General features: G+C 40.0%; 1 protein-coding gene across 3 annotated transcripts in view; it reads left to right on the top strand.

Annotated features, from left to right (window-relative positions):
• The window catches only part of Rab3 (RAS oncogene family member Rab3), a 295,748-nt gene that overhangs the window by 143,305 nt on the left and 139,943 nt on the right, over positions 1-12,500 (top strand). The gene's annotated exons all lie outside the window — the stretch shown is intronic.

The following is a 12,500-nucleotide window of genomic DNA, read 5'->3' as shown; positions in this document are numbered from 1 at the left end:
TGCGTGTGTATACGTATATGTATGAGTGTATGTTTATATTAGTGTATATGTGTGCATATATACATGTATGTATCTATGTGTGTGTGTGTGTATTAATATACACTTGTGTATATATATGTGTGTGTATGTGCGTATGTGTATATATGAGTTTATGTACATGTGTATATTAGTGTATATGTGTATATTATATACATATACATATATATATATATATATATATATATATGTGTGTGTGTGTGTGTGTGTGTGTGTGTGTGTGTGTGTACGCATATGTATGTATGAGTGTGTGTGTATAGTAGTGTATATGAGTGTATATATGCATGTATGTATGTATGTATGTATGCATGTATGTATGTATGTACATGTGTGTGCAAAGCCTTTGGTGATTTTCTCTTTTTCTGAATAACATCGTCTGGATTTAGCCAGAATAAACATAAAAGACGTGACATTTCACAAATGGATTAATAACGATTTTAGTTATCAATTATTTAGTGATTGACTGTTATTGGGGAGGAGGAGTAGGTCACCTTTGCCCTTTGTGTTCGGAGAGCCAGAGCGAGTCTGATTTTTCACTCCCCCCCCCCTTATAAGGGGGGCTAGCTTACTCAAAGTATATCACCCCCTCCCTTAAACTAAGTGGGAGAATAATTCGAAAAGGGAGGGGGGGGGCTTGCCCCCTCGTTCTGACTTTAATGATATACGACATGGGAGGGGACAGGGTAGCGTTGTTCTTCTCCCCCACCACAGGAAATGGGGCAAGAAATCCTTTGAGTGTGACTTTTGAGCTTCCCTGTACAGGTGTACTGTGTTGTAGTTAATCGTGAATTAGTGATTTAGTGATAGTGTTATTAATTTTAGTGATAATGTTAGTGAGTTTAGTGATGGTGATAGTGAGTTTAGTGATTGTGTTGAGTCTGGTGATAGTGTTAGTGAGTCTCGTGATAGTCTTATTGAGTCTGGTGATAGTGTTAGTGAGTCTAGTGATAGTGTAATTGAGTTTAGTGATAGTGTTAGTGAGTTTAGTGATAGTGTTAGTGAGTCTGGTGATAGTGATAGAATATTTTTGGTGAGACTTTTGTGTTACCCTGTACAGTTGTGTTCTATGTTTGTTAATCGCGAATTAGGGATTTAGTGCCTGTGATAGGGTTAGTCAGTTTAGTGGATAGAGTGATAGTGGTAGGCCTTTTTATTTTTTATTTTATTTTATCTTATTAATTTTATTTTCATTTTTTTATTTATTTAATTTTTTTTTTTTTTTTTTTTTTTTTTTTTTTTTTTTTTTTTTTTTTTTTTTTTTTTTTTTTTTAAGTTGGAGTTTTGGGTCACCCTGTACAGACATATTACGTGTTGGTTCCCTCGATGGGCTAAATAAAAAAAAAAAAAAAAAAAAAAAAAAAAATTGTTGCATCGGATCTCTTTGTCTTTACAAGACAATAGGAACAATAAAAAAATAACAACCAGCCATAACAAAATAGTAACGAAGACAAAGACAATGTTATTGTCATTTGTTATTTTATTAATTGGGTTCGTTTTCTTTTCTTACCCTCTTGCAGCTAAAAAGTTGCCGCTGAAGTGGTGATAGTGATAGTAGGATGTGATAGTGATAGTAATACTTATCGTGGGTTGTGATAGTGATAGTGGATTGTGATAGTGATAGTGGGTTGTGATGGCTATACTGAGTTAAGACAGTTATGATAGTGGACTATAATAGTGACTGATAGTGATAGTGGGCTGTGATGGCGATATTGAGTTAAGATAGTGATAGTGAATTATGATAGTGATAGTGGGTTGTGATAGTGATAATGGATTGTGGTAGTGATATTGATTTAAGACAGTGATAGTGGATTAAGATAGTGATAGTGGATTGTGATAGTTATAGTGGATTATGATAGTGAGTTGTGACAGTTATAGTGGGTTATGATAGTGATAGTGGGTTGTGATAGTGATAGTGGGTTGTGATAGTGATAGTAGATTGTGATAGAGAGAATGGGTTGTGATAGTGACAATTGTTTATGATAGTGATAGCGGGTTGTGATAATGATAGTAGGTTGTAATAGTGATAGTGGTTTGTGATAGTGATAGTAGGTTGTAATAGTGATAGGTTGTGATACTGATAGCTACTGATAATGATACTGATAGCTATGGTGATCGAGATAGTAATGGAGATAGTGAGAGAGACAGAGATAGTGTTAGTGATACTGGATTTAGTGATGGTGTTAATAGTATGTAGGAACACTGGTACTATACTCGTTGCATTGAGAAATGGCCGTTAGGGCGGAGCACTGGGAGTCCCCCTGTGTTGCCACATATAATTATTTTATAATTTTATTTTATTCTATAATTTTATTTTATATTTTTATAATGTTGCCACATATATTTATATTCCAATTTTTTGTCACACACCACCACTGAGGTAAAAATCAAAGCAATGTTTTCTATACAAAGGTTTCGTTTCCTCGAGTCAGACATGGCATATGAGCAGGGGAGAGCGACGTTGCCCTACATTTATTCTCTGGCCCCGCCCCCCTCACACTGCATTCAGTGTGAGCCGTGCGGGCCGTGTTATCTGTGGAGATGTGGCACCGAGAAATCTCCTAACCCCGCCTTAGCGGTCACTTCTCGTTGCGCTGACTATAGACAACAATTGGTGTAGAAAGAAAACGGGAGAGGGTGATAGTGGTGGTGGTGATAGTGATAGTGGTGATAGTGGTGGTAGTGATAGTGGTGATAGTGGTGGTGGTGTTAGTGGGGGTGGTGATAGTGATAGTACTGGTAATGACAGTGGTGATGGTGATAGTAATGGTGGTGATAGTGGTATTAGTGATAGTGGTGGTGGTAATTGTGGTGGTGGTGATAGTGGTGATAGTGATAGTGGTGGTAGTGACAGTGGTGGTGGTGATAGTGATGGTGGCGATAGTGATAGTGATAGAGTTGGATCAAATCTCTAGACAAATATGGAGGAAAATGGATGGAGAACATCTGTTGGAGATATTCTGATGGAGGCGAAGGCTGGGAGAGGAGGAGAGGAGGCTGTTGGAGAAGATTATTGATGGAGGAGGAGGATGGTGGTGAGGGAGAGAAATGGTGTTGGAGCGAGCGGGACATGGCAGATGATCTTCAAGTTGTAGTGTTGGAGCCTTTGGGGAGGAAGGGGGGAGAGGAGGGGAGAGCGGGGGAGAGTGGGGGGAGGCTAGACCGGGAGTGCGGGATTCTGACGTCGTCGGCGACGGAAAACAAGAGAATAACGAACAAAAGAAAAAAATAAAAAAATAAAAAAATAAGAGCGAATGACAAGCATCTAAGAGACGAGCGTAAGGGTAATGTTGACGAGGAAAAGAAAAAAAAAGTGACAGAAAAAGGAAACATAAGAAGAACGCTTCGGAATTAAACAAAAGAATACCAAAAGTATAGATGACAGATAAAAAAAGAAGGGATTTGATGGAAAACAAAAGAAGAACGCGAATTAGACGAAAGTATAAATGATAGAAAGAAAAAATAAGGGATGAAAACAAAAGAACGCTTCGGAATTAAACAAAAGAATACTTAGTACGAAGCCAAAAGTATAGAGGATAGAAAGGAAAACAAAAAGAATAAGGGATATGTTGAAAACAGAAGAAGAACGCTTTACAATTAAACAAAAGTATAGATGATAGAAAAAAATAAGGGATTGGGCGAAAGCAAAAGAAGAACGCTTTAGAATTAAACAGAAGGATAGAGGATAGGAAGAAAAAGAAAATGATAAGGGATTGGACGAAAACAAAAGAAGAACGCTTCGGAATTAAACAAAATTATAGAGGATAGAAAGAAAAAGAAAAATAATAAGAAGAAGAACGCTTCGGAATCAAACAAAAGAATGCTGTATACGAAGAAGACAAAAGTATAGAGGATAGAAAAGAAAAACAGAAATAATAAGGGATTGGACTAAAACAAAAGAATAAGGCACAAAAAGAAAATAATAGTACAAATTGTGAAATAAACAGAGGAATAGCAGTAAAGGAAAATAAGATATTTTTTTTTACAAAAAGAAAAAAAAAGGCGCAAAAAAAAATCAATATTCTATGTAAAGGAAAACAAATGAGTAACGTATTGTATATAAGATAAACGAAAGAGAAACTCGTGAGGTTAAAAGCAAGGATAAAGCATTAATGGAAAATAGAAGAAAGAATATAATAGAAAAAGGAAATAATAGGAAAAATAAAATCCTTACACGCACACGCACACACACACACACACACACACACACGCTGAAATCTCAATTTCCTAGTATTTTAAGATGTATTATACAAAGTTTACTTACGATAAATGATTAAGGAATGAAAATTGAATCTTTTCTTTTCTCATTAGATTATTTTGAGTAAATATATATTCTATTTTATTTTATTTTATTTATATTTTTTTTCTCTCAAACATGCAATTAGCGAAACCGAAAATATCATTGTTGTCATTTTCACACAATTGCGTCATTTTTCAAATCTTTTTCGGAAATATGTTTTCATGATGAACCTCAAAATTTGCAAAAAGGCCATTTCTCAAAAAATAACAAGTTTTCTTCAGAATGTTCATTTGACCTATTTCCATTGCTCAACAGACAAGTTCTCGAAATTTTCATCAGAAGTCAATCCGGATTTATGTATATTTGCTGAATCAAGATAATTTTTGATGGGTGAGGTGTTCATTAATAAAAGTTAATAATACAGACACACACACACACACACACACACACACACACACACACACACACACACACTATACCTATGCATTTATTTATTATTATTTATGATGTTATAATTTTTTATTTGTTTATCATTATTATAATTTTTTTCGCATCCGACCTAGTTATGGACCAAAAGGTCCTCTGTCGGCATGTTCCTCCTTTGTAATCCTTTTTTTTCTATATATATATATATATATATATATATATATATATATATATATATACATATATACATATATATATATATATATATATATACATATATATATATATATATATATATATATATATATATATATATATATATATATATATATAATAAAATCGCCTGGAGACTGAAAAAGAAAAATATTAAATAACAGCTTTCTTGGAACTGATGAAAGCTATGGACTTCACTTCTCAAAAATAAATAAATGAATAAATAAATAAATAAATATATAAATAAGTAAATAGATAATGATAAAAAATCCCCCCTACGGACCCCACTCCCCTAAGCTCAGCCTCAGAGACCCACAGGTAAAGACGCCACCTACTTTGCATAATCAAGTGGCATAGTGCCAAAAGGGTCCCCCCACTTCCTCCCTCTCTCCCCCCCCCCCTTCATCCTTTCATTGAAACGTTCTTCACGTTCGTGGGAACGTAAAACCGTTCGCGTGGGACGACAGGCGTGACAAGTATTAATTTAATCGTTCAGGGATGATGGGTAGGAGGGTGGGGGGGAGGGAGGGAGGAAGTGGGGAGTTTTTCATCTCAACCCCCCCTAACCCCCCTCGGAGGAGGGGGGGGCTGCGAAAACCCAGCATGGGGGCTTGAAAGTGTTTGTTTATTTGTTTCAGTGTACTTGTATTTTGTGTGTGTTTGTGTGTGTATGTGTGTGTGTTTGTGTGTGTGTATGTGTGTTTGTGTACGTGTGTGCTTGTGTTCCTGCCGGTAGGTGATTTTATTCACTTCCATCTGTTGTAATATTCTAGTTCTAATACACACACACACACACACACACACACACACACACGCACACATATATGAATATATGTATGTATATATATATATATATATATATATATATATGAATATATGTATATGCATATGCTTATATATAATATATATATATATATATGTATACACATTATGCATATATATACATAATCAGATTTAGCCCTATGTGTTGTTTGTTCCTTGTGCACTGGCTCACACGAGTTCAGCTGTTCCCCGACGGCCTCTCATTGATTTCAGTCCCGAACGCCCCCACCCCTACCCCACTTCCGGTCGCCTCCCCAGACACACAGACTCCCAGACCTTGAGCATCGGCGTCGTACTGTTCAGTACCCCGAGACCGGGTCATTAATTCCCACCCCCTCCAACCCCTCACCCACCCCCTCCCTCCATCTCATTTGCACCATGTCTCGCTCTGGACACCACTGGCACCACTTGAACACTCTCACTGTCATCACTAACGCCTTCGCTATCACCATTTTTAGTGTGACTATTATCACCGTCAGTGGCATCACTGTTGGCACCAATGTTAGTGTTCGTATCATTACCGCTATCACCAACACTGTTGTCACTATCACCACTAATGCTATGGTTATTATTATTATTATCACCACGACTGCCATCACCACTTCCACCATTAATATCACCATTATCATCACTATTACCGCTACTATCACCACTGTCGCCACAAGTATTATCACCACTAACCCATTATCACCACAAGTACAACCATTATCATAGCCACTGCTGTCACCTCCACTACCACCACTACTAATACTATCACCACTATCACCTTCACTATCACCACTAACAACACTATCACCATTATCACCTTCACTATCATCACCACTATCACCACTACCAACACTATTATCGCAATCATCACCATCACCACTACCAACACTATCACCACTTTCACCTCCACTATCATCTTCACTACCACCACTACCAACACCTTCACCATCATTATCACCACTACCGATACAATAGCCTCCACTATCACACCACTACCAACATTATCACCTCCACTGTCATCTTCACTATCACCACTAACACTATCACCACTATCATCACTACTACCACCAGCACTATCACCACTACCAACACTATCATCACCACTAACACTATCACCTCCACTATCACCATTACTAACACTATCACCACTATCATCACTACTACCATCAGCACTATCACCATACTATCACCACCACTAACACTATCACCTCCACTATCATCACTACTATCACCATTACTAACACTATCACCACTATCACTTCCACTATCATCACTATTACCACCAGCACTATCACCACTACCAACACTATCATCACTACTACCACCACCACTATCACCACTACCAACACTATCATCACTACTACCACCACCACTATCACCACTACCAACACTATCATCACTATCATCACCACTATCACCATTACTAACACTATCAACACTATCACTTCCACTATCATCACTACTACCACCCCCACTATCACCACTACCACCTCCACTTTCATCACCACTAACACTGTCATCATCACTAACACTATCACTTCCACTATCATCACTACTACCACCCCCACTATCACCACTGCCTACACTATCACCACTATCACCACGCGTGCAACCATAACAAGGCCAAAGCCAGCCTACACACTTGCGGCCACCGTCCCCTGTTGACGCCGACGGCTCAAGAAGAAAAGGGAGGCGACGGTTAATGACCGTTGCATTTTTAATAACGGACGCAGTATTAAAAAAAAAGACGAGTCGTACTTCCCCCTCGGGCCCAGGCAGAGGTGATTCTCCATGAAGGAGGAGGACGGTTGGAGTGTGTGGGTGAGGAGGGGGGGGGGGAGGGGAAGACAGAGAGGTCCTAGGATTTTTTTTTTTTTCTTACCTTGGCTTTTTGTGGTCTACTGCTATTGGTATTTTTTGCTATAGAAAACAGACACACAAGCACACACACACACTGCTGTATATATATATATATATATATATATATATATATATATATATATATATATATGTAATTAATAAACTCTTCTACTGGAATTCGAACCTTTACTTGAGCGGCTGCTTATTATAAGGCAAAGGCCGTTGAAGCAAAGGTTCGAATCCCAGTAGAATAATTTATAATTTCCATATGTCATAACGACACACAAACATATATATGATATATGTATATATATATATATATATATACATGAATACACACGTGTATGTACATTGTATGAATAGCTTATTATTTCGTATTTATCCTGTGTAAGAAAAATATACAGTTTGGCCACGGGAGGGGGGAGGGGGAGGTGGGGGGCGAGTTGCAGGCAAACTAAGCTCAAATTATTACACAACTTACCCCATTAACCCACCCTTGCCCGCTACACATGCTCTCCTCCTCCTCCTCCTCCCTCCTTCTCTCTTCTTCTTCCTCCTCCTCCACTTCCTCTTCTTCCTCTTACTCCTACCTTTCTTGCTCCTCTTCCTCTTCCTCCTCTCTCATTCACCTCCTTTCCTCTTCTACTTCAACCACCCCTCAGTTCTTCTTCCTCCTCTTCCTCCTTCTCTTACTCTTCCTCCTCCCCTTTCTCCTTTTCCTCCTCCCCTTTCTCCTTTTTTTCCTCCTCTTTCCCCTTTTCCTTTTCCTTCTCCTCCACCTCCTCCTACTCTTTTTCCTCCAACTCCTCCTCCTCCTCTTCGCCTTCCTCCTACTCCTACTCCTCTTTTTCTGGTTCCTCCTCCTCTTTACCTTCCACATACTCTACCTCCTCTTCCTCTAGTTCCTCCTCCTCCTACTCTTCGCTTACCCTCTTCTCTTCCTCGTCCTCCTCCTTCCCCCTTTCCCTTTTCCTCCTCCTCCACCTCCTGCTACACTTCTTCTTCCTCCTACTCTTCCTCTGGTTCCTCCTCCTCCTCCTGTTCACCTATCCACTACTCTTCCTCCTCCTACTCCTCCTCTTCCTCTGCTTCTATTTCCTTCTCCTCCTCTTCACCTTCCACGTACTTTTCCTCCTCTTCCTCTTCCTCTAGTTCCTCCTCCTACACTTCGCTTACCCCCTACTCTTCCTCCCCCTCCTCCTCCTCCTCTTCTTCCTCCTCCTCGTCTTCAGGCAAGCGCACCAGGGGATTTGGTCTCAGCTGCCGTCAGGCGATTTTATTCATCTTAGAGCGAGTTGACTCGGATAGAACAGGATTGAAAGACTGACTCGGAATTGAGTGGGCGACCCCTGACGATTGGGTTGATTGAATGGACTCTGACCTTGGTTGATGGACTCTGACCTCGCCTGACCTTTCGGACAAGGCCTCTGGGGCATCAGAAGCAAGAGATCTTTGTCAGCATCCTTGATAGAGGGAGGGGGAGAAGGATACCGCCACACTGTCCCTTGTGTGTTGCGAAAGTTGACTCTATGGGGACTAAGGATTCTCTCTCTCTCTCTCTCTCTCTCTCTCTCTCTTTCTCTCGCTTTTTTTTCCTAAAGTAAAGTTGAGGCAAAAATGTACACTTTGATCTGGCTACCCCTCTAATAAGGGGATGAAGGCCCTTGGAAATGCGCATCATCGGTGTAATGATAATAATGATAACAATAACAATGATAATAATCAGACAATCTCCTTGACAGTGGCGCGCGGGATTCGAACCCGCTGCATCTGGACCCAAACTTTGATGTCGCTGTTCACTAGCGAATTTCTCACATAATGAAAATAATGTTAATGATAGTACTACTACTACTACTACTACTACTACTACCACCAATAATAATAATAATATTAATAATAATAATGATAATAATAATAGTAATAATAACGATAATAATTATGATAATGATAATAATAATAATAATAATGATAATAATAATAATAATAATAATGATAATAATAATAATATTAATAATGACAACAACAACAATAATAATAATAATAATAATAATAATAATAATAATAACAAAAGATCGTATCTTGAGCTGAATACATTGTCTGGCTATCACCAGAACAAAATTAATAAACTGCGTCAATGCGAAAAGCCTGAGGATAGTGGTTCGAAACCCACCGGAAAGTCAGAGCGAGACGGCAGTAATGGATTACGGTCTTAATTCCTTGATCTCCAAGAAAGAAGGTTTTCATGCCTAGCTACACAGTAGGGCTCCTAATACCTAACAAAAAAAAAAAAAAAAAAAAAAGGGGGGGGGGGGACTGATCTTTGTGGAGACAACTGTACAGCCCCGTGCAAAAGTCCTGTCCGTTGAACTCGCTGATTATAGGCGCTTCATTAAACGCGAAATATTGTGACGCTAATATGATGTCATTTGTGTAAAATCCCTTTGATTGGTCGACAGTGGCTCGATGGGAAAATGGCTTTCAATTTCAACAATGCAACAAGAAGGAGGAAGTTGCATTTGCCTAATTGAATGCGTCCTCACATCGTGGGCGAACGAGGGAAAAAATAAAAATAAAAGTAATATAAAATAAAATAAAAATAGAATAGAATAAAATAAAATATAAACAAAACAATAAAAATAAATAATAACAAAGAGGAATAAGAAGATTAATTAGAATAAATCGATAAGACAAAAAAAAATGTATTAAACAAGCAAGACAATATAATCACCTTTGCCTTCAGTGCTTTGACAGCCATATTACACACACACACACACACACACACACACACACACACACACACACACACATATATATATATATATATATCATATATATATATCATATATATATATATATTATATATATATAATATATATATACAGTATATGTATATACATATAGTGTTTATGTATGCATTCTGTATATATATTGTATATATGCATGTATGGATTCATATAAGAGAGTACTATTGTATTCTGAAATTCTATTTTTTTTTATTGTAGCCGCGGGCTATTGGTGGTGGTGGGAGGGAGGGGGAGGGGGCGTGTGGTAAGGGGGGAGGGAGTGGGAGAGTTGCATCGCCCCCCAAAATGTCGGCTCCGCATTTGCACATAAATGTTTACATAATACATTAGAACCCCAGACATGATTCTAACTCGATTCAAATCACGTTACGGAAGACAGAATTAAATCAATCAAGTGCTTCGTCCTTCCAACATCTTCCTCCATTCCTCCTCCTTTCTCTCTCTTTCCCTTCTCTCCCCCTCCACCTCTCCTCCTCCATCCTTCCCTCCCTCTCTCATCCCTCCATATACTCTCCTCTCCCCCTCCCCCTTCCTCCTCTCCCCCATACTTCCTCCTTCCTCTCTCTTTCCCCTCTCCCCCCATACTTCCTCCTTCCTCTCTCTTTCCCCTCTCCCCCTCCACTTCTCGTCCTCCATCCCTCCCTCCCTCTCTCATCCCTCCATTCATCCTTTTATCCTCCCTATCCCTCCATATACTCTTCTCTCCCTCCTCCCCACTTCGTCCTCTCCCCCTATACCTTCTCCTTCCTCTCTCCCCCTCCTCCTCTCGTCCTCCATTCCTCCCTATCTCATCCCTCCATACATCCACTTATCCTCCCTATCCCTCCATATACTCTTCTCTCTCCCCACCTTCTCCTTCCTCTCTCGTCCTCCATCCCTCCCCCCTCCCTTCCCATTTCTCCTCCTCCACTTAATCACTCCAAGGTCGTGTAACAACCCTGCCCTCCATTTGTCTCTCTTTCCCTCCCCTTCTCTCTTTCCCCCTCTCACTCCTCTTCTCTCTCTCTCTTTCCCTCTCCCATTTCTCCTTTAATCTCACTCTCTTTCTTTCTCTCTTTCTCTTTTCTACTTCTCCTCTCCCTCTTATACCCCCTCCCTCATCCCCTCCCACCCTCTTCCCCCCTCCCCTTCCTCCCCCTCTTTCCCCTCTCCCCTTCCTTCCCCTCTTTCTCTTCTACGTGTCCCATTCTGCCTGTCCATCTCCTTTCACTTCCCCTTTCTCTCTTTCTGCCTCTTTTCAATCCACCTTTCTCTCTTTCTATCTCTCTTCAACTTCCCCTCTTATTTCTGGGACGCCAGTGGCCTTCTTCCCTCTCAGTTTCCCCTCTCTCTGCTCCTCGCTTCCTCCTCCTCCTCCTCCTCTTCTTCCTCCTCCTCCTCTTCCTTCATGTGACCACTGAAGCCCCCCCCCGGCCACCTTTAAAGCTTTTATTCTGGTTAGAAACAGACTATTTCATTCAGTTCGAGAGGGGACTTATGGACGGAGAAAGGTTGAAAATCTTTCTCGATGAATTTTTGTGTCGCTCTTGAATGTATTGTTTCTGGCTAATGAGAATTTATACTTTATTCAGTTTATAAGTGACCTCATGTCATTTTTTTTGGTATTTTTATTCTGGCTAAAATCAGACGATTTTATTCAGCTGAGGGGAACGGCTCAGGATATCACGCCTCTTCCAAATTTCCCCTCGTTTCATCCTTTTACCCTCATTTCCCCTTTATCATTTCTCTCTCTCTCTCTCTCTCTCCATTCCCCTCTTTTCCCATAGTACCACCTCCTCTTCCTCTCCCCTCTCTTCACCCCCCTCCACCTCTTCGTCTCTTCCACATCTCCCCTTACCGTTTCCCCTCTTCATCTATCTCCCCTCTTCCACTTTCTTTTCATTTAACCTCCCATTCTTCTCTTCCCTGTTTTTCCTCCTTACCTTTGCTCTTCCCTCATCCGTCTTTCCCCTCGTTTCCCCTCCATCTTTCCCCTCTCTGACCTTCAACACATGCATCCCTCCCCTCATTTATCCTCCTCTACCTTTCCCCTTTTTTAAACTCTCATCCACCTTTCCCCTCGTCCGCCCACCTCCACCTCTCCCCTCTCTTTCCCTCACTCGCCTCTGGCTTTC

The sequence above is a fragment of the Oratosquilla oratoria genome, chromosome 15, assembly GCF_046742065.1.
Source record: "Oratosquilla oratoria isolate Oo_2021 chromosome 15, ASM4674206v1, whole genome shotgun sequence".
Lineage (NCBI taxonomy): Eukaryota > Metazoa > Arthropoda > Malacostraca > Stomatopoda > Squillidae > Oratosquilla > Oratosquilla oratoria.
This window is presented reverse-complemented; position numbering and strand designations above follow the sequence as displayed.